At 45.8% G+C, this 21,657-nt stretch overlaps 1 long non-coding RNA gene across 4 annotated transcripts in view; it reads right to left on the bottom strand.

The window, feature by feature from the left end:
• Positions 1-575: 575 nt before the first annotated feature.
• The window catches only part of LOC120094704 (uncharacterized), a 42,386-nt gene continuing 21,304 nt past the window's right edge, over positions 576-21,657 (bottom strand). Inside the window, exons 2-5 of one of the 4 annotated variants that reach the window (XR_015629633.1) lie at positions 20,542-20,924; positions 19,010-19,139; positions 8,952-9,021; positions 576-2,791 (exon numbers count right to left, since the gene is read on the bottom strand). This is a non-coding gene — a long non-coding RNA (uncharacterized LOC120094704). Of the gene's footprint in view, positions 2,792-8,951; positions 9,022-19,009; positions 19,160-20,541; positions 20,925-21,657 lie in introns of those variants that run through there. The other 3 variants (XR_015629632.1, XR_015629634.1, XR_015629635.1) reach the window with 3 other exon arrangements.

The following is a 21,657-nucleotide window of genomic DNA, read 5'->3' as shown; positions in this document are numbered from 1 at the left end:
AATCTTTTCACGTCTACTGGTCAGTTTCCTCCCAAACCATGCAGGGGTCTCGGCATCTGTCCTACAGATGCCACAGATCCACACCTATGAAGAGAGTACAGTCTGCCTTATTTTGAGCACTCAAAAAGGATGTGGTTGGTTAAGAGTGTTTCAGAACGCGCAAGGCCCTGGGTTCGATCCCCAGCTCCGGAAAAAACTAAAAAAAAAAAAAAAAAAAAAAAAAAAAGAGTGTTTCAGAACATGATACCTCAGTCTTCTGGGACTATAAAGATCAGAAAGAAGCAGCAGAGAACTAGAAACTTCCCAAGCCTGGATGAGTGTATAGAGGAAGTTCTCAGAATCCACCAAAGCCAGGCCACGGCAGGCAGAGAGGCCATGACTTGAGGTAGAGAGTGACTAAGACATTCTGTTCTCTGTCCTTTATAAAGTTGGTCCCTATGGGTTTGGAGTACAAGGAAGTGTGTGTGTGTGTGTGTGTGTGTGTGTGTGTGTGTGTGTGTGTTATGTTTATATGTATGTCTGTGTGTGTAGGATTGTTTATTAGTGTCAGCATAGGACAACATGTACCCAGAATTTAGGTGACAGCATCATAAAGTGTTATTGCAGCTGAAGGCTTTTGAGGATACACATATAAGGAAACACATGTATGCAAACACACACACACAGGCTTAATCGATGCATGTTGAATGACAACACTTCATGACCAATTTAAGGAATCGTTACCCTCATTGCATTCCTCTTAGATTTAGAGCCCTATACTAAAATTAGGTCAGTTGAACAAATCACAGGCTAGAGCAAAGAAACCTTGACTCAGGGCTGTTTGGCCATTTAATCAAAGAGTTACACTATTTTTAAAACAACCCTGAATGATGGATTTTTTTTTCCTTCTGCTTGAACAGCCAGGTGTATGGGCCTTGGCATAAAAACACCGCTGAGCTCCAAGCGGGGGTAAGGCATGTGGCTAAAAGGCCAAGCCAGCACTCTGCACACTCCTGGAAGTCTTAAAAAAGAAAAGAAGAAAATGAAAAAAAAACCCTTTGGCCTTTCCATGCACCCTCTGAACCTTCAGCTGTTCCTTCGGACAGTGTTGTCCTAAGAGCCTAGTAAAGACTTGGAGAAAGAAAGCAGGCACGGGTGTGGAGGGTGGGGCTGAGAGAATCCAATATCTAGCTCTGTGTCTAGCTCACTGCCTCCCACGATACCTTTACCTCCAGGTTTAAGCCTATTGCCATCTGATACTCTATTCAGCCATTTGAGGCACTAGACGTGGGTGCTTTTTTTTTTAATTATTTATTCTATGCACATGGTTTGTTTTGTCTGCTTGTATGTCTGCGAGTCACATACATGCCTGGTACCCACGAAGGCCAGAGAGAGTCAGATCCCCTGGAACTGTAGTTATACACTGTTGTAGTCTGCTGAGAATCAAACCTGGATTCTTTGGAAGAACAGCTAGTACTTTTAACCACTAGGCCATCTCTCCAGACCTCGAGTAGTCATTTCTTAAGCCAAAGTGAAAATTATCTTCATTTCTATTTCTCCTACTGGCCCAAACATCTGAGAGTGAGGGGGAAAACATACTTTTAGCAGGACCTTATCCTGGGATTTCCACTCCCAAGACTGAGTGCTGTGGCTTCAGGACACTGGAGATTAGAGGGAATGGGATCTGAGCCAATCCATTCTGAGGATGGGAGAACCTTTTGTGATCCCAAATGCATAGAATAGGCTTCCGAGAATCAACCAATTAGGAACGTCTGTGCCCTTGCCTCTTGGTACAGGACCTGTTCATCCATGTCTCCGCTAGGGAACAGAGGCAAAAAAAAAAAAAAGTAGCAAAACCTCACATGGTAACTGGATGATGGGATCACTGGGGTTCTTGAGACCAGCTTTGGCTCTATCCTTTTTTAGCCAAGCCTGAAGGTTACTGGATCAGGCTGGGCCTACTGGGTTAGAGAGCTGAGTCACCCAGGGAAGGGACAGCAGGGACTGTAAAGCACTGTGCATTTAAGGATGGCTTTCTAAAACCCTGGCTTTGGGCTCAGAGTTGTTATTTATAGCTCTCACAGGAATACTATTCAAACTCATGACAGCACAGTCAGTATGGCTTTGGGCACACTCCAAGCACCTGGCCCCTTCTATAATGAGCCTTGCAGGTGACAGGCCTTCAGATGCTTGAGCCCAGATTCTGAGCCTACTGTGACTCAAGTCCACACGTACGCCCACTCGCTGCCAAGGCCAAGATCCCATCTCCTGCGTGGAGGAAGTACAGCCAAGTTCATGGCACAATGTTGCCTCTAGACACACACCAAGTGTGCACACACATACATCCACAAAATCTGCATATACAAGCCGCTGCAAAGCCTGGATTCTCCACACATTTCAGAGACTGTCCCTGCTCACCAGGGCATCTGACTCAGGGAATAGAGGGAGAGCTCCTCCAGCTATCGGTTGAGCACCTCTCAGCTCCAGAAGAACTTGGCCGATGACTAAATAAAATCAGGTTATGTATCTTGGCATCCTGAGTTCAGCAGCTGGTGCCATTGATGTCCTTACGAGGCAGATACAGACGAATCAGACAGGCCAGGCATGGTGATACATGCCCTTAATCCAAGTATTCAGGAAGTTTGAGGCCAGCCTGGTCTACACAGCAAGTTCCAGGACAGCCAGGACTCCAAAGAGAAACCCTGTCTCCAAAAGCAAACAAACAAATGAATCTGAAGGACCAGACAACAGAGCCTGCTGAAACATCTGTAGGTGTAGGAGTCATTAGCCATCGCTCTCCCTCTCAGATTTTCTGAAAGAAAAAAACAAAAAAAAAAAAAATGAAAACCACAATTCGTTGAGCAGAGGGAAGGGGTAGGTAACAGGACTTTCCCTATTAATAAAGGTATATCTATTTTGACCTCTCTGCTTGAGTGGTTTCTCTATCTTCTACCTCCCTACCCCTCTCATTTTCTTCCCTGCTTTGTAATTAGATCATTTAGCATAATTTGGTAGACTAGATTCCCTTGGTTTATTAGTCATTATTTGCTCCTTTTCTAAGTCTCCCTCATCGAGTTCTACTTCACTGCCAGTTGCCGAGAAAGCAAAACACAGCACTTAGGATGGGACATGAAGGCCAGTGGATTCAACGGGTTTGAATCCAAGCTGCCCTTGAAACTCCGCCCAGTAACTTGGTTCTGAGATGACAGAGTCAGAATGGAGCGGTCCTTTGAATACATCCATCCTAGTCCAGGGTCAATCCCCTGAGCTTTATGACACCTCCCCAAGATGACACCCAACAGAGCCCCATCGAATCTACAGTTCCTTCTGATATTTAGGTACAATATTTTCAGGAACAGATTGACCACCCACCCCGTGCCCAGGATTGAACAAGGATTACAAGGGTGAAAGATGATGTATCTGTGGGGCCCAGCACAAAGTAAGAGGAACAGATTGATTTTTTTTTTCTCATTAGCAATGGAATAGTGGGAAGCGCTACTTTGACCTTTTTTGTTGACTATCATAGATCCATATCCCTCAGAAATCACAGTGGGAAAGAGGCAAGTAGGGAATGAGCCCAAGAGGAAAAGAGAAGCAGAGGGCGAGCTATGACTTGGTAAAAAGCTGGGTCAGGCCAGCTGCAAGGGATTTTCATTGTTGCTGTTTTCGTTTTGTTTTGTTTTGTTTTTTGCTTTGGGAGATTTTCAGGAGTTTTGCCTCCCGATGAAGATAATAGCACTGACAGCAAATAGTTGTGGAACAACTGAGGTGGCTCATCTAGCAAAGTGCTTGCCCCATTAGCACAAGGACCTGAGTACCATCCCTAGTACCCACCTCAAAAGTCAAGATCAGGAAGGTGCTGTGAAGGCAGAAGCAGGAGGGTCCCTGGGGCTTCCTGACCAGCCATGCTACATGCTAGGTGAATTATTAAGCTTTAAGTTTAGTTTGAGATCTTATCTAAAAAAAAAACACATCAATTTCTGGCCTCCACCAGTGTACACACACACACACACACACACACACACACACACACACACACACACAGAGAGAGAGAGAGAGAGAGAGAGAGAGAGAGAGAGAGAGAGAGAGACCATCTCCTGAATGCAAGCTGCTTTGTAGTTTTCTTGAGCAATAATGGAGTGTTCTCCAAAGCAACAATGCCTTCCACCTTCTGGAAACCCTATGGCTGCCCAAGTTCTCCTGGGGTAGGAGGAGTGAGCATACATGAGGTAGAATAAGTGAGTCTTATGTCTATGTCTGTCGAAGTGCTCCATCAGCCTATCAGAACACTTAAGCCCCCAAGCTGAGATCAGAGATGTCTTCTTCCTTGATACAGTTCTTCAGACTATGGGGCTGTGATAAAGGAATACTGTCACCATCTCCAACCATGGAGACGATTCCTCATGTAGAACCTAATCTATGCAATAACGACCACATGCCAAGAAAGCTTCTAATGTCGGGCCACTCAATGTCACTCAAGATAGATAATTCTTCATAATATAGTCTCAACCCCCAAGCCAAGCTAACAGAATAGAGCTACATAGAGTGGCATGCAATGGACCTCAGATGTTGGCAAATAGTGAAGCAAATAAGAAGTACCCCATGCGTGTACTAATGTCACTCCCTGGCTCTCCTCCACCTCCCCAAGACATGTGCTTGGGAAAAAGGTTACCTGATCACCACTGCCTTTGTCCACCAATTCCCTCAGGGATGGATTAATCCCTACTCAGTTTCTTCCCCGCCTCCCCCCCATCCTGTCCCCAGTCTGGCTGCGCAGATGATGTAAGCAGTAGCCAATCTCACGGCCAGCACAGTCAGCGGCTGGCTCACTTCCGTGTCCATTAGGGGAAGGCAGACACTTTAGAGAAAGAGCTGGAAAATATTACCACCCACTCCACTCAACTCTCCCTCCCTGAGCCCTTGCCCCACTCTATACTCCCAGGCTACATACACACAAACCCCAAGAGACCAGAGCTGGGAAATCCTGAAAACTACGAAAAAAGAAACTGGAATCAGAGCCCCATGGCCCCATGGGCTGAGCCGAGAGACTGCTCTGGGCATGAGAACGGGTCTTGGGAGAGAAACCCAGAGCATCAGCAGAGCCCTGCCACACCCTCCCCTTCTCCCCACAGGCTGCTGCAGTAGCAACCTGGCCAGCTGCTAGCAATGAAGTGGGCATCAGCACTCAGTGCTGAGGAAGGGGCTGCACAGTACACCCCCATCACTGAGGGGGCATGAAGTGAATGCCTGTAATCCAACACACTCAAGAGGTGAGAGCAGGAAGATTCCAAGTTCAAGGTCAGCTTGGATTATGTAGAGAAACCCTGTTTTAAAAAAAAACTCATTTGAAAAATCACTTTAACGAAGAAGTGGGTTTTGTTGTGACACGTGTATACACATCCACCATTCCATTTTCTTACTCATCTCCCCTCAGCTCTCTCATCCCCCGCTTTGCTGCTAACCCCACACTTCTGTTTCCTGACACATATATTCTATTACCCTCTCTTGTACCTGGTCTCTTCCCTGTAGAGACCCCCTCCCTCTCATATGTCCCTTCCTTCTTTTATTTCATTCATATATATGTATATTTGTTTATTTGCGTGTGTGTGTGTGTGTGTGTGTGTGTGCTTTTGGTTTCTCATCAGTTATTTGAAATTGTCACATCCCCTTATAAGACACAGAACAGACTCAAGTTTGTTGACAGGCACAAGTGTGGGCAGCCAGAACCTGGTTCTTTTGCTGAGTTCAAGACTTTCAAAACCTTCTTTTAAGTCTCTAGAATGTCTTCAAGCTTTTAATACAGACATAGGAGCCTTCATGGAGGTGGAAGAATCTTTAGGAGGTAGGCCTAGGGGAAAGACGTAAGGGCATTGAAAGCCCTTTAAGGCAATCTTGGCATGCCATCCCCTTCTTCTCTGCCTCTCTTTGAGTCTTGAACACTTCAGGGTGCTAATGGCCCCAAGCCCAAAACTAATGGGGCCAAACAACTCATAAACTAACATCTGAAACTGTGGGCCAAAACAAAGCCTTTTAAGAGGATTGCTCTTGGGTATTTTGTCACAGTAGTGGAAATCGTCCAACTGGATGCTCAAAGGCTGGGCCTTGTATATTCATGCACACAACTTTCTAGAAAAGGGGAACAAATCTAAGATTCAGACGGCCTTTGTGTAAAACAAAAAGAAGGTTCTTGATCTATAGGGGATGTAAGAGGGAGTACACTCTGGGAAAGGCTGTTTTTAGGCGATCCCAGCCTGAAGACAATTTTTGAACAAAGAATGGTAGCCTGGAAGGAAAATGGCTCACAGTATCCCTGTGTGTCTCTACCCAGAATCAAGATGAGAGGAAGGCTGTTCAAAAAGGGAAGGCTTAGATGGGTGTCTCTTATTCTGTCTGCCTGGGACACCTCAAACTACTTCTAGAAATGCACCCTCTGTCCTCCAGGGTCATCTTCCTCCCACACAAAGCCAGTTGGATTCTACTAAAGCAACCAACTCTGAAATTTTGTTTCCCAGAGTACAAGATGAGCTCATGAGCCAAGGAAGGCCAATGCTTCCTCGAGACTTCCTGGATTTAACTCCAGGAGAAAAGGGCAGAACTTCCCTGAGATAAAGATGTCAGAAAGACCAGTGCATGAAGTGCAGAAAGACCATCCCCATAAAGTCAGGGATTCCGAGCCCCCGTCTCTTCTATGTCCCTAGTTGCCCCCGTTGGTCACTACTCTGCTCTCTGTTGGTCTGGTTAATGGAACTAACAATTCCCTTTGCGCCTCAGAAGTTTTATGCCAATTCTGCTACTCATGAGTAACCATGCTACTATAACCTGGGTTCTTTTCTCAAAAGCAACATGATTCATGAGGGGGGGCGGGAACATTGCAAATAAAGCAATTAGAAAGCCATGCGGGATCACACACACATGACATAGCAGAGCTTCTGCCTAGCATGCACCAAGGTTCAATCCCCTCACCAAAGAGAGAAAAAAAAAGAAATTCCTTCATGCATTTATTTTCCCCCTCTTTAGACCTTCCCTCTTCCTTTTTTCCTATTCCTTTTTTCATTCCTCCTCATTAATTTTTTTTTAATTTCTGGAGTTTTGAGGTTTGTTTTTGAGACAAGACCTCACATAGCCAAGGCTGGTTTTGAACCCCTGACCCTCATACCCCTACCAACCAAGTGCTGGGATTACAGGTGTGCACTACCATGCCTGGCTTGTCCTACTTCTTTTCTTTTTATTTATTTTTTTTCTTTTCTGGTCACTAAACTAACTTAAGAAACTAGTTGCTAATTAAGAAATTAAGAAACTTTTAACATAAAGAATTTGAAAACAAAGAAAAATCTATCTTCCTTCAAATTTTTTTCTTCCCTTGTTATAGTTCAGGAAAAAAATAACTTTCTAGAATACTCAGTTCAGCTTCAGAACACTGCAAGATCAGTGTGACTGACACCTGTCACTCTGAGGGCTGCAAGGACTCTGCTCCAGCCTGGTCTGGCAAAGTGAAGCTGACTCCCCTTCTAAAGGTCTCCCCTAAAGAGCATTCCACAGCCTCCTTCTTCTTCTTGCCCCATTCCGGTGCTAAGCACATCCTTCCCCGCCCACCCGCACTCCCTTCCGGAGCACCTGTTGCTACAACAAAGAGAAGCTTGGGGTTGAAGTTTCTGGGCTTGTCCAGGTGATAAACGGGGTCCATTCAGAGGAGATAATGCCATTTGTTGGATTAGCTCTTTTCAATCATCGGGGAAAGCTCTGGGTGGGGAGAGGCATTCAGAGAGCTCTGAGGATATAAAAAGGTGATTATATTTAAATAGGAGACCTGTCACCAGGCAAAACCCTCTGCCAGCTGACACACAGGCAACTTCAGTAGCTCCAGTGCGGCAGGCAGGGTGGGATTTGTGGCTCTGGACTCAGACAGCTGCAGCTACCCTAAAGGGGTGAGCCTTTCTCTTTGCCTTGGGCACAAGGGCTCTCTCTCTCAAGGGTTCTGTCAGCACTGTCTAAGGAAGAACAGATTTGGCTGATGTTCTTATAGAAAGCAGATCTGCAGGAACTTATCACAGGCCCAGCGATTTGAGAGTCATGGACACAGCCCAACGATGCCACAGGACTGGGGTTCACTGGAAGTTCTGATCACCTGGTTTTGTTATATTGGCGTGGACAGGAACCACATACAATAAAGGACCAGGGCGGAAGTCGCCACAGGCATCAAGCAATATACATGACTGCATTCTAATAACACTCCATATTTATGGACATGAAGATTTGAATTTCATATTATTTCCATGTGCCATTAAATACTATTCTTCTCGTCAATGGTTTAAATGTAAAAGTTGGGGCTGGTTCAGTGATTAAGAGTACTTTCTGCTCTTGCAGAGGACCTGCAGTTTGGTTGCCAGTACCCACATCAGGGGGCTCAGCTCACAACCTGTAACTCTAGTTAATTCTTCTAGTCTCTTCAGACTCCTACACTTATGTATAGTCTCTCTCTCTCTCTCTCTCTCTCTCTCTCTCTCTCTCTCTCTCTCTCTCACACACACACACATACTCACACACACATATATATACACATAATTACAAATTTAAAGTATTAATTTAAAAAAATAAAAATAGGGTTGGGGAATTTAGCTCAGTGGTAGAGCGCTTGCCTAGCAACCGCAAGGCCCTGGGTTCGGTCCCCAGCTCTGGGAAAAAAAAATAAAATAAAAAAAAATAAAAAAAAATAAATAAATGTAAAAATCACCCTTTCCTTCACATACTATACAAAACAGAAGGTTGAGAATATTTTGCTCATAGACCATAGCTATGACTAGTCTATAGCAGTGGTTCTCAACCTGTGGGTCTCTACACCTTTAGGAGGTCAATGATCCTTTCACAGGGGTTGCCTAAGACCATTGTAAAACACAGATATTTTGGGTTATAATTTATAAAAGTTGCAAAATTACAGAAGTAGCAATGAAAATAATTTTATAGTTGGGACTTACCACATGAGGAACTGTACTGAAGGGTCTCAGCATTAGGAACATTGAGAACCACTGGTCTGGAAGATTCCATCTGGGAAAGAGAGAGTGGTAGATACTGTCTTACTTAACCCTATGAAGAGTCCTAAATGTACTGATCGGATTCAATAACTCCCATAGATATCCAGCACTCTGATATTAACTAACAGACATGTCTGTAGTCTCAGTCAACAACACCTCAACCCTGTGAGTTAAGTAGTATGTCAGTGTCTACATGAGAAAACTGAGGGGCAAATCTGACACAACCATAGACACACAGTAGGAGGGAGGACACAAGCTGAAACAGCACAGTATTTGTGCTACATGTAGTTTTTCATTGCCATGACAAAAATACATAAACCCCCAACAATGTAGAGAAACATACCTTCTTTCTCTGTCTCTGTCTCTGTCTATCTCTGTCTGTCTCTGTCTATCTCTGTCTGTCTCTGACTCTCTCTCTATGTCTCTCTGTCTCTCTGTCTCTCCTCTCTCTCTCTCTCTCTCTCTCTCTCTCTCCCTCTCTCTCCCAGATCACATATTTGATGTTTTTGGTCTGTGGTCAGTCCATTCCATTGTGGTGAGCTGGAGGCAAGACTTGAGACACTGGAACAGAGAAGAGCAGAGGAAAGCTGGCTTCTTCATGTCCACCATCATGCCTGGCTCTTCCTTCTTGCCCTTTAGGAGGTGACACAAAGATGGGGTGCCAGGGAAAAGGTACATCCTTCAAGGGTGCACCCAGTTTCTGAATTACTTTCCTCATCTCAGTACCAGAGTGCCCAACAAAATCAGTTTAAGGTTCTGGCTTGCAGTTGAAGAGACATGATCATAGTGGCAGGGGAGGCACAGGTCTAGTTGTGCTGACTGAACTGTGTGGCAGCTAATAACGTGTCCTCGGTCAGGAAGCAAAAGAAGTGAATGCTGTCAATCATTCAGCTTCTTCCCCTTTCCCTTCTTATTGAATCCCTGGAAAATACCACCCATATTCAAAGTGATTTTTTTTCTACCTGGGTTAACTTCTCTGGAAGGCTCTCAGAAACAAACTTGACCAGTGGTTATATCTCCAAGGTGATTCTCAGCCCCGTCAAGCTGACAGACAAGACCAACCATCACATCCAGTGACATTTTACCTCCAACTAGGCCCTGCCTCCTACTTCCCACCACCTTGCAATAATGCCATTCAATTATGAAATCATTGATGGATTAATCCATTAGGTTAGTGCCCTCATGATCCAGTCACTTCCCAGAATCCCTACTTCAATACATAAGAATTGGGGGAACATTTTACATCTAAAGCCTGAAGCAGAGAGGCCACATTCCACCACATCCGAAGGCGCTTGAAAGGTGCATCCTTTTCACCTAGTATTTATAAGGACTCAGGAGGCAGTAGATGGGGATGGACAGATGGACAAAGCACAGGGGCAACTGAGTCAGGACTTTCTGGTCATCCTAATTCTCTTAAGGTCACAGTTTCCTTACCACCACATAGGAAACAGATAGGTACTTTTCTCATGAGAGAAAGGCTTGTCCCAGTATAAGGACTAAAGAAGGCAAGTGCAACAATGAACTATAATCCCATAGTCTCAGCCACCATGTCTGTGAGCATTCAAAGGCTATCCCAAGATCTCTCTCAAATATCTCTCTCTGTTGGTCATTTTGCAATGGTATTAGGCACAGCTAAAAACATGTCTGATCCTCCAAACATTCTTCCACCTGTGAGTAATTTCAGTCCATTGCTTTAGGTAAATCACTAGACATGGGGCACTGGTCTGGATTCTTGTCCCTACCATGGAGCCACACTGCAGTCTTGCTTTGTGACAGTTGCTTCCTAACTCATATCATGCTTTCTCTATAACCTGGGGATATAACACTGTGGAATTATTCACATAGCATCTAACAGATAAGGGGTTCATATAACATCTAATGTGATATTTGCAAACTAGTAGGGATCCCAAGAGTGTCTATTGTTTCTCCTGGGTCTGGAATCTTCCCCATGTCTTCCTGTCTTTGCTGCTCTGCCCAGCTAGGATGTTTTGCCTCCTACTGTCATCTTTCAGGGTCATATCCCCTAGCCCCTTGTCAGTAATACATATGTGCCTTGAAGTAGTCATCCCTTTATGTGACAGTGGATTGAATTGGATCCTTACCCCACAGTACTAAAGACTAAAGTCCCAATATATGCTCAGAACCTGTGCTTATGTGGAAATAGGGTCATCAGACTAAATCAAGACAATGGTCTGATTAGGGTTGCTTTCTAGTTTTCAATCTGGTTATCATTCCTCTGGCTAGAGACTCCTCACAGTACCTCCACGTTCTCCTGGGTGTTTTGGGCTCTGATCTATTGGCATCCTACCCCTCCTACTAGCTGACCAATCCCAGTCTTTCCAGCTCTTAGCCAATGGAAGTTCCAGAAAACCTCTTTCCACTGTCTGCTTCTCTCTCTTGAGGAGATGACTATCAATTCTGCCTTCAAATGGTCTGATTTCATGCTAAGCAAAAAAACAAAAAAGAAGAAGAAGACAAAGAAGAAGAAGAAGAAGAAGAAGAAGAAGAAGAAGAAGAAGAAGAAGAAGAAGAAGAAGAAGAAGAAGAAGAAGAAGAAGAAAGAGAGAAAGAAAGAGAAAGAAAGGAAGGAAGGAAGGAAGGAAGAAAGAAAAAGAAAAGAAACAAAAGAAACAAAACAAAACTTGTCTATGTGTGAACAAAATAAATACATACCGCTATTCTGGCTTGAAGCTATCCCTGTAAAAAATGCTGGAGGATTCTTTAAATGAGGAAAAAGAATACCCTTGACAGGGAAGGGAGAGGCAAAGATTAAAACAGAGACTAAAGGAACACCCATTCAGAGCCTGCCCCACATGTGGCCCATACATATACAGCCACCCAATTAGACAAGATGGATGAAGCAAAGAAGTGCAGACCAACAGGAGCCGGATGTAGATCGCTCCTGAGAGACACAGCCAGAATACAGCAAATACAGAGGCGAATGCCAGCAGCAAACCACTGAACTGAGAATAGGTCCCCCGTTGAAGGAATCAGAGAAAGAATTGGAAGAGCTTGAAGGTGCTCGAGACCCCAAAAGTACAACAATGTCAAGCAACCAGAGCTTCCAGGGACTAAGCCACTACCTAAAGACTATACATGGACTGACCCTGGACTCTGACCCCATAGGTAGCAATGAATATCCTAGTAAGAGCACCAGTGGAAGGAGAAGCCCTGGGTCCTGCTAAGACTGAACCCCCAGTGAACTAGACTATGGGGGGAGGGTGGCAATGGGGGGAGGGTTGGGAGGGGAACACCCATAAGGAAGAGGAGGGGGGAGGGGGATGTTTTTCCGGAAACCGGGAAAGGGAATAACACTTGAAATGTATATAAGAAATACTCAAGTTAATAAAAAAAAAAATGCTGGAGGATTACCAGCCTGGCATGGCCTGGGATCAATGTGGTCCTACTAAGGGATCCGTGCATGCCTTGTGCTCTGGGATGAGAGTGGTGTTCCTGGCACCAACATGGAGTTGGTACAAATAAACACACTAAGTGGGAAACTGGGGGAAGCAAGGACAGTTGTGATGGAAGCCAGCTCCACCCAGCACCAACAGCAGAAAGCACTCAAGTTTTGTGAAAATTTTAAAGAAAGGTGCCTATCCATGTCCTGTGTGGCTTGAGGTTGGCTGAGAAAACACAAACCACCATGATCATTCTGCCCTTCAGATCCTGGAGCATGTTGCCAGGTTTTGGTGGAACAGCATGTCTCTATGGGAAGTCCCTCTGCAACCCAGTGTCATGGAGCTGATCACAAATGGAATAATGAGTATTTGGGAGGAGGAGAACCACATTGAAGACATTCTGTATCCAACTATGATAGAGATGCTCAAACGGGAGTGGCCACAGCACTGGCCTGATACGCTGATGAAGTTGGACACTCTCTCCAGGGAAGAGAAAACACAGACAGAATTGGTATGCCCTTCCTTTTACACCGGACAGAGGTTGTGGTGACCTTTCAGACACTCCTTTCTCAAAGAGGAAGGGATATGCAGCAAACATTATCTCAGAACATGGAAAGACTCTTCAGTTCTCTACCCAGGACACTTTGGAGAAAGGTATCCAAGTATTACCAAATGAAGGCCAATGCTTCTCAGGAGTGAGAGACTCAAGAAAACTTCTATAAGCATCACAACACTGGCTACCTCATTGAATCACATTGCTATTGAAAACTGTAAACTCCCAAATACTGTGGCTACTTTTGAATGAACAAGAACTGCAGTTGGGAGCAGTTGAGTCCCTGTCATTGCTGTCAACAGAAAAGGCAAGTTGCACAACCAGAAACCCTTGACGATCTTTGTGGAGATGGTTGCTAAGCACTATACACTCTCTCTCTCTGCTACACAGACTGTTGGTAGAGGAGGCATCTGCAGAGACCTAGTCAAGTGCTATGTGCACTGAATAATCATCTGGGTTCGTTGTTGGGATTGGGAAAGTACCTGGAACCTTTTCTCACTTTTGCAACCCACCCAAGTCAGTGTTTATCACCTGATCCATTGCTATTAGCAATAACATCAAGATATCTTCATGCTTCTATGACCAACTTGGTCAAGATGGACTTTCCTTCTAACACTTTCCTGGCTATAAATATTCTCCATTTGATTTCCATAGTGACGAGGGTGTCAATGCTTCCTTGGATTCCCCCCAAGTCCAGCAAGGAAAAGCAATGAGGTAGGTATGTTGCTTGGATCCCAAGACTAACTTCCAGATTGCTGTAGAGTGACTCCCACATCAGCTGTTAACTTCCGTTGACCTGTGAACCACTGTCTATAGTTGGAACCAGAAAGGGAGGCTTCTGCTCCACCTCATCTCCCATATTCTCATCTTCATTTGTTTGGTGCAAAGCTGTGGCTTCTTTCAGGAAAGTATGGTCAACCAGATGTTATAAACAGTGGAGAAAGAAGGAATCCAGCTAATGATGGACGAGAGCTCTGTAGTCACGCTCCTCTCTACTCAGGACTACACAATCATTCAATATGATTCCGTCCTGTCTTGGGATAGAGCCCACCTTCTTCCCCTGATGCTACTTACTCTGCTTCTACATCCCTTTCTTCTCAGCTCAGATAACCTCAGGGAACCCTTTCCTCCACTCTCTGACTGTAAAAGCAAGAGTCTACGAACTCAGAGCCCTAAGTTCCTCTCAAGGACCTACCACATCAGTCTACACTGCAGGCGTGGCAGGTCAGTGTCTACTCCTCCAGCCGTCATCTCTAGGAAGTTCAAACTATGTCTAGTTTTGCTCATCACTGTACCCCCTATTTCAGAGTCTACCATGGAGCAAATTCTGACAAATATTGGTTAATTTGCAGTGCCTGGCTTTCCCCACACCCTTCTTTGCAGCAGACCACATTTTGCAAAATTGGTCCCAGTGTCTCTGATACCACTGTTCCTCCATTAAGGAGTGATCTCTACATTCTCTGCCCTTCTACTCAGTCAAGACCTTGTGATTGCTCTGATGAGAGGATCTGCAGATAAGCTGCTACCAGACTTCTAGAACTGTCTGAGGAGGTGCTTTATAACCACCTTGACTGACTTACCCATAGAGTGCATCTACCATGCTGTGAGGAACTAGAGTACCTGGTGAACCCCAGATGATATGTTCTGTCAGAGAAGCCCAGCTGAAGACTCGGCTGCCTGCCAGCAGTGCATGTAAACACAGACAGCCCCAGGGGAGCCCAGACACAGCCACTGAGGTACCACAAGACCCTGGGGAGCAGAGACAACCATCTGCAGCCACACCCTAGCAAGTCCAAGTTCCTGACACACGGAACTTTGATCATGACAAATGGTGGTTTTGTACCCCTAGATTTGCAGGCCGTTGTGACACTGCTAGAAGCCTCAGCCATTCCTTTAGCCCAGTGTTTCTCAACCTTCCTAATGCTGTGACCCTTTAATACGCTTCCTTATGTGGTGAACCCCCAACTATATAATTATTTTCACTGCTACTTTACAACTATAATTTTGCTACTGTTGTAAATCATAGTGTAAATATCTGTGTTTCCCCATGGTCTTAGGCAACACCCCATCCCCGTGAAAGGGTCACTCAACCCTCAAAGGGGTCATGACCCACAGGTTGAGAAGCACTGCTTTTGTCCCATTTTCATGCCTCCCACTGCCCATAGAGACGACTCTGAAGTGCCTGATGCAGCCTTCAAGGTCCTAAATAACTCAGTACCAGCCTCTTTGTCACTGTTCATCACCCCGGAGAGGACACATCCCCGGCCTGACTGCTCTACAGGCCTCGCCTATATTCTCCATGCTTTCTCCACTCACTCAGGCCTCAGCGGTTCTCAGGACCAGAGGGTGAGGCCTCACAGAGCAGCCTCGGCTGCTCCCCTAACGCCAGCACCCAAGACTCAGTCTAGGAGACTCCTCGGTGGACTTTCCTACCTATCTCAGATGCAGAGCTCTTCTCAGTGACCCTGTCTTTCTAAAAAGAGGATTGGGACATCTGCTCTTAAAAATTGCCCTAAATGATCTGCAGAATCTGCATCTCATGCAAAATTTTGTGGAGATGTTAAAGCAAGCCCATACAGTGACATTCTTAAGTAACAGTCTTCACGGTAAAGTATAAGCTTCCATATCTCAGAGAGCAGCAGCCGTTCCTATCCCATTTCACAGACTGGGGAACTGAGGTTTAGAAAGATAAAGTCAATTCCCAACAATTCCCTGGCAGTTTAGTGGGACTATAACATAAGCCTGACTCCTCTAGGCCAGCTAGCTCCCAATCACTGTTTCACCATGGGGTTAAGCATGTACTGTCTCCTAGCATATCTTCAAATTTCATATTTTCATCTTATAAATCAGCCTTGGTTACAAAAGTGGTATATGTCTGTAATGATTTAAAAATACACATAGCTACAAAAATATGCTATAAAATTTCAATATAAAAAGGGCCAGTGAGATGAATCAAGGGGTAAAGGTTGTCCCTGCCAAGCCTGACAACCTGAGTCAGACCCACACAGTAGAAGGAGACAACAAACTCCCAAAACTTGTCCTTTGAAACTTGTCCTTTGACCTCCACACACATGCTTGTTACAATAACACACACAGAGAGAGGTGGGGAGGGAGGGAGAGAGGGAGAGGGAGAGGGAGAGGGAGGGAGAGAGAGAGAGAGAGAGAGAGAGAGAATGTAAATGTTTAAAACATACAAATGCAGATCTCTTTCTAAATCTGGCCTCCACTCCCTTTCTCTAGAAACAACCATTATTCAGAGATCTTTCAGATGTTTCCAGAAATGCTGTGTACCTAGGTTGAAAAGCCTTTTTAAAAGTGCAAGTGGTTTATACTACTTCCTTTTTTTATAGTGTCTCTTGATAAGCCACTCTAAGATCTCTGAGTTCTTTTGTTTTTCTTGGCTGCATAATATTTTAGAGCAAGACTGTATTGTGGCTTATTTATCAAGTTCCTTGTTGCTTTGGGGTAGCCAAGAGCTAGAGAAGAACAGGGCAGAAGGCTGAAGGGTCAGATGGAAAACTACAGTAAAATGAGCAGGTAGAAGGTTAAGCAAACAGTGCTGAAGCAGGAAGTGCCTAGATTCCCAGGAGAAGTACAGAAACATAGACAGACAGACAGACAGACAGACAGACAGACAGACACAGACACACACACACACACACACACACACACACACACACACACCAGCTAGAGACAGGTGAGAACAGAGGGTGTTCTGAATACGTTGTACAAAAAGAACAGGAAAGATTACGGGGCTGGCTCAGGGAAGTAAAACTTCGCCTCTAACCTCTTATCCCATGACTTCACAACCCCTGCCCCCACTCCCATACTCTCTCCTCTTTGTGCCAATCCAGCATTTTAAAAATGAACCCCACCTACAGGAAAACAAACATGTTACTATTTATTCATGCAGGAAGGCCTGCTGGACACAATAGACACCAGCCTCGGCCTAATTAAGTGAATGGACGGCAAGGTAATTCAAACCATCTCGGGAAAATATAATCTACCACGGAAGCAAATTCCCACCGTTCAGCAGGCAGGGAAAGGCGAGCAGCCTCGCTGCAGGTTCCCAAGCTGAGAAGGGGGCAGTGAGACAAGAGCAGGTCAGTTTCTAGCCAGCACTCTCCCCACCCTGTGCAGCTCACCTGAGCCCAGCACTCCTCTGAGCCCATTCACAGACTGGTCAGAGGTGCTCCTTCTTAAGGAGCACTGTTCCACTAATTCACCAGTGGAAAAATGGACCGGCTCAGATTCCAAGCTAGGGCAACCAGATACCCAGTGAAAATCCGGACTTGGGGGATGCATCTTTCTGCTCTAAGCCAAGGAAAGACTACAGGGATGCTCCAAATCAGGCCCTGTGAGGCTGACCCATGGGCAGGATCAACCCTCCACTGACTTTCTCTGAACTTAGAGACTGCAAGAGTCATTGGCCATTGTGAGTGTCCTAATTTGGTTTCTATTGCTGTGATAAAACCCTGACTAGGGAGCTGGAGAGATGGCTCAGCGGTTAAGAGCACTGACTGCTCTTCCAGAGGTCCTGAGTTCAAATCCCAGCAACCACATGGTGGCTCACAACCATCTCTAATAGAATCTGATGCCCTCTTCTGGCACAGCTGAAGACAACTACAGTGTACTCATCTATGATAAATAAATAAATCTTTTAAAAAAATAAAAAAAAAAGAATGTTTAAAAAAAACCTGACTAAAAGCCACTTGGGGAGGAAGGGGTGTATTTGACTGTTCAGCATACAGGTTACAGCCTATCCATCATCAAGGGAAGCCAAGACGGGAAGTCAAGGCAGAAATCTGGAGACAAATTCTTTAGACCAGTGCTGCTCACTGGCTAGTCTGTTCTCTTATAGCACCAGGGATTACCTACCCAGGGGTGACATAGCCCCTTCCCACATCAATCATTAAGCAAGAAAATGCCCTACAGATGTGCCTGAAGGCAATCTGAAAGAGATATTTTCCCAAGTTAACTCTAACTTATATCAAGTTGACAAAATTGCTCAGGACAGTGAGCTGAGGATACTCTCTGGCTTTCACTGAGGACAGACAAAAAGAGCCAACTGTAATTTTTCACACTTCCCTCCTAACTATGGGGAATTAGACACACCCAGGTTCAAGTCCCAACAAACTCTATACTAAAAAGCATGCTATGGTGGGTCAATCTCTTTTTGCCTGTTCCCCCCCACCCCGTCTATTGATTCCTAAAACTGGAAGAATAATCCATCTATTCAAAGCTGCTGAGTCCATGGATAGAATTAACTACTCCTTTCCTTACAGAAGGCCTTTGCTACCCACCTAGCCTGCCTCTGTTCCTTCTTTCATGACCCGGTGTAACAGTGGGTGATTGATGGAAACCAGGCAGGCCTCCACCTGCTCCGAACTGTCCCCAGAGCCAGCTGTCTCATGAGTCATTATTCTTCCGGGTTCTGAGGGCTGTGCGATCTGCTAGCAGCAGTGGCTGTCAGTCTTCCTCCCTCAAACCCACATGGGGCCAATGCCCTGACCGTCTGAAGCCTAGCTGCCCATTCTGGGAGGTTGACATGCAGGAAGTCATGGTCTAGTCTCAAGAGCACAGCCAAGGTACAACTCTATCCTCTCCGGGGTCAGAGAACAGACACAGAGGGTGTTTTGATGTCATTACCATTTTCCCTTCCTCACCCCTGCTCCCCATAGGGCACTGTACCTCCTCATCCTTGCTCCCCATGGGACACTGCACCTCCTCACCCCTGCTTTCCACGGGGCACTGTTTCCCCTCACCCCTGCTCCTCACAGGCACTACACCCCCTCACCCCTGCTCCCCACAGGTATTGCACCTCCTCACCCCTGCTTTCCACGGGGCACTGTTTCCCCTCACCCCTGCTCCTCACAGGCACTACACCCCCTCACCCCTGCTCCTCACAGGCACTACACCCCCTCACCCCTGCTCCCCACAGGTATTGCACCCCCTCACCCCTGCTCCCCACAGGTATTGCACCCCCTCACCCCTGCTCCCCACAGGTATTGCACCCCCTCACCCCTGCTCCCCACAGGGCACTGCACCTCTTCACTTGATCTGGCCTCCAGCTCTAGTTTTCAGCCATTTCATCACCTCTAGGTCCTGTCTCTGGACCCTTTCCCAGTCTACCACACAGCATCTTCACTCCTGCTCCGGGAGGATGACTGTACTCAGCTGCTCTGTCCAACACAGATAGGGAAAACAGGGGAGATGGCCTCAAGAGCCCTCTCTGGGAACTATTTTTAGACTTCCCTCTCCTAACTGAGTATCTTTGCAGCGCCATCTAAAACTCTCCATGACTCTAAAGGTGTTATCAATGTCACTGTTTCCCAAAAGCACACCAGGCAAGAACTAAAGCTATCATCCAGACACAGCCCTTGGGCACCTGGGCTGAGAGCCCAAGGCTAGGCACGAGGTACCCATGGCTGTCTGTAGGCTCACCCTCACTTTGCATATCTTTTCCTTGGGGGTGGGGTAAACTTAAACTGCTCTTATTTCTGTAGACAGTCTTGGATTTTTTTTTCCAAGTCCTCTAAAGAAATTAACTGGTACCTCCCAGATTATCCAGAAGTATCCAAGGACCCTGAGAGAGAGGTGATTCTGGTACACAGACCTTATAACTACTCCTCTTCATGCTCTACCGCCCCCCCCCATTGTCTTTGAGCCCTGAGGACTGGGGGTGTGACTCAGTGACAACATGGCTGTGCCCGTGCACAGGGCCCAGGGTTCCATCCATAGAACTGCAGACGTTAAAAATGAAAGTGCTTGCTTGGAAATACTCCAGCTTGAGGAACCCAGAGCCATGCCATAGGTGAATTCTTTCCTTTTGCTGGGTGCAATTGCACACAACTGCAGTCTCAGGGCTTAAGGGACCATCTGTGTTTACACAGCTAAAGTCTGTCTTGACAACAAGAAGAACAACAGCAATAATAAACCTGCATTCTGGGGGAAATTCTTATACTAACAACATTGCCAATTACTGAGCAAAATCCTTCATCATCTGGGTTAAGGAGAGTGGGGAGAGACCACCAGTCCAAGATGTCAGGAAACGGGAAGAACCTGCTGATGACATGTAGCTGGTGGGGGGACCTGTAGGCCCAAGGCTAGAACTTGGCCTCCTTTTTCCTGACGGATGAATGCAGCTGGCGTCTGAAGCAGGCTGGTGGTGAGAACAGTTTACTTGGACTCTTTGCAACAGGCAAGCAGGCAGGACTCTTGAGATGAAGTCTAGGCACCAAGCAGAACTCATAGCATTGAGGGGTAGACTTGTGCCTCTGTCTGGGACATTCTCCTTACCACACCACCTTTGCCCCTGCCCACATCTACTGTGGGTCTCTCTATACCAAAGGCTCCCATGGTGAGGAGTCCTAATACCCAGACCCACACAGCTCTCTGAATACGCTCTTGAAGGATTTTTCTCATCTAACATACATAGCAGTCAGACCTTCCTATGGAAACCCCTGTTGGCAGCCAGGGAGACTATAACTGCCCCTTAAACATTCGTAAAGTCTGAGGCACTATGGTTGGTAGCTAAGGCAAGCACTGGAAGGTGGTGTGTTGGCCTCAGGGGACTAACCTCTGTGCACACATGAGGCATTCTTCAAAAGTTCAAAATGCCTGAAGAGAAAATAGAGGCAGGACTAGGCAGAGTCTACAAAGATAATGTTAGTGAGAAGAGAGAAAGGGGGGCTTTCTTTTTTTTTTTTCTTTTCTTTTTTTTTTCCGGAGCTGGGGACCAAACCCAGGGCCTTGCGCTTCCTAGGCAAGCGCTCTACCACTGAGCTAAATCCCCAACCCCCAAGGGGGGCTTTCTATGGCCCCATTTCCCCTGGTCAAGGATATTCTAAACAGGATGGCTGTATGGGAGTGCTTGAAGCTCCTCAGAGATTATGGGCAACTTCACAACTTCTAGTTAGGCTCTTCTTGGGTCCTGTCCAAAGGCAGATGGTCTCAGCTGGCCTGCCAAAGGGAAAGGATAATGATTGGGTAAGTAGATTGATAAGTGTGGAATAAAGAGAGGAAGGAAGGAAGGAAGGAAGGAAGGAAGGAAGGAAGGAAGGAAGGACAGATGCGTGTGTGGGTGGGTAGATGGACAGATGGATAGATGGGTGATGGTTGGATAATGGATGTTTGGATGGATAGTAGATGGATAGACGATGGATGAATAGATAATAGGTGAGTGGGTAAGTGGACGGATAACAGATGAATAAATGGTGAGTGAATGAATGAATGACTACACTCAAGATTACATAAAGGATGGGCAGATATATTGATGAGTGGGTAGATAGATCAATGGCTTGGTAGGTGCTGTAAGTGGATACGTGGTCAGCTGGGTAGGCGGGTGGATGAATGGAATACTTTCATATGTAAATGAAAGGATAGGGAAGTAGACAGACAGGTGGGTAGGTGCTGTGAATGAGTAGATGAATAAATGATGGTGGATGGATGGATGGATGGATGGATGGATGGATGGATGGATGGAGAACAATCTAAGACAGTTTCTTAAATCCACTATTGTTACTTGCTTTGGTATTCTAGGCACTATATACTGAAAAAATAAATCTTGTTTTCATTGCCAGGAAGGGTCAAATACATCTTTCCTCTGAGTAAATGAGAACCATCACTAGGAACCACCAAATTTACCTTTAGGTCTCTTATTAAAAACCACATGCTCTACCAATCCTACAACTGA

This window comes from Rattus norvegicus, chromosome 9 (genome assembly GCF_021556685.1).
Source record: "Rattus norvegicus strain SHRSP/BbbUtx chromosome 9, alternate assembly SHRSP_T2T, whole genome shotgun sequence".
In the NCBI taxonomy this organism is placed as follows: Eukaryota; Metazoa; Chordata; class Mammalia; order Rodentia; family Muridae; genus Rattus; species Rattus norvegicus.
The sequence above is the reverse complement of the archived record's forward strand: the minus strand, read 5'-3'. Positions and strand labels throughout refer to the sequence as shown.